Source organism: Gekko japonicus, unplaced genomic scaffold, assembly GCF_001447785.1.
Source record: "Gekko japonicus isolate JY-2015 unplaced genomic scaffold, Gekko_japonicus_V1.1 scaffold1058, whole genome shotgun sequence".
NCBI classification, from domain to species: domain Eukaryota; kingdom Metazoa; phylum Chordata; class Lepidosauria; order Squamata; family Gekkonidae; genus Gekko; species Gekko japonicus.
This window is the reverse complement of record NW_015176481.1, coordinates 474,549-475,757: the sequence shown is the minus strand read 5'-3', so window position 1 is coordinate 475,757 and position 1,209 is coordinate 474,549.

Sequence of the window (1,209 nt, the reverse complement as noted above, 5' to 3'; positions counted from 1 at the left end):
AAGAAGAAGAAGAAGTAGATAAATAGGTACCACTTCAGTGGGAAGGTAACAGCGTTCCGTGCGCCTTGGTGTTTAGTCATGCCGGCCACATGGCCACGGAAATGTCTTCGGACAGCGCTGGCTCTTCGGCTTTGAAACGGAGATGAGCACCACAACCCTAGAGTCGGACTCGACTGGCTTTCGAGCAAGGGAACCTTTACCTTTCACAAAAATCTCACCCTATTTCAATTCTCCAGGTTAATTTGGAAATGATTTGCTGTAGCTGCCACATACGTAGCAGCATTTGGCCCGCGTGCTGAGACACAAGAGCAGATCAAGGACGGCATATGGCGGAGCAGCGATTGTAAATGCCAGCCAATTTAAAAAGTCAGTTCAGAACATCACAGTGTGCTTACACAGGCTGTTGGGAGACAGTTCGGCATGCTGCTGGGGGTCTGCGGAACACCTGGCTGGAATCAAAAGCTTCGAGCCTTCCTTCTCCAGATCGGTCCTATTCAAGTTAACCCGCGAGGCCCTCACGTTCTGGAAGGACTCGCGCCTCCCTTCAGGAAATGCCTTCAAGGAAATGCAGTGGGGTCTGCGACCTCAGAACGACAACCCACAAACGCAAGAAGATCAAGATGTCTCAGCAAACTTGGCACCCGCTTGCGGAACAGAAAGCTGGATGTCCTTGTAATTTGGCATCTGAAGAGCTTAAACAGAAACGGGAGCTCTCGGGAAACTTGAGGGAGCTTCCTTCCTGTTTTTCGCGGCGGTTGTGATGTCGGCGAGGTGACACACGACTAATTAACACAGAAAAGAGGTTTCTACACAAATCTTAACAGACTGTCTCTTCCCATGTTCTACAAGTCTGTGCGTCATAGTGTCTGTCTGCCTCCTACTTGTCAATTGTCTACCAGAAGGTGAGGTATTGTCAGAAAGTGGAGAGGGGACAAGGGCAGAGGTCATTTCGGAGGGGATCGCGGGGGATCGCAGTTCCCCCGGGTGAGGTATGGGAGGGCGGGGCACATGACGAAGCCCCGCCCCCTGCTTCCGGCCGCCCCGCTTCTGGCCGTCATTCAGCCAGGAGGAGGCAGGAGAAGAGGGAGGGTAAGTTGCTTCCTCCCTGCCTCTCCCCACCCCTGCCTGCCTGGGGCCAGGGAGGGCCTTCGCGGGGCTTCCTTGCACTCCCGCCAGCCTTGCAGGTCCACCGCCGGGCCCCTCATGGGG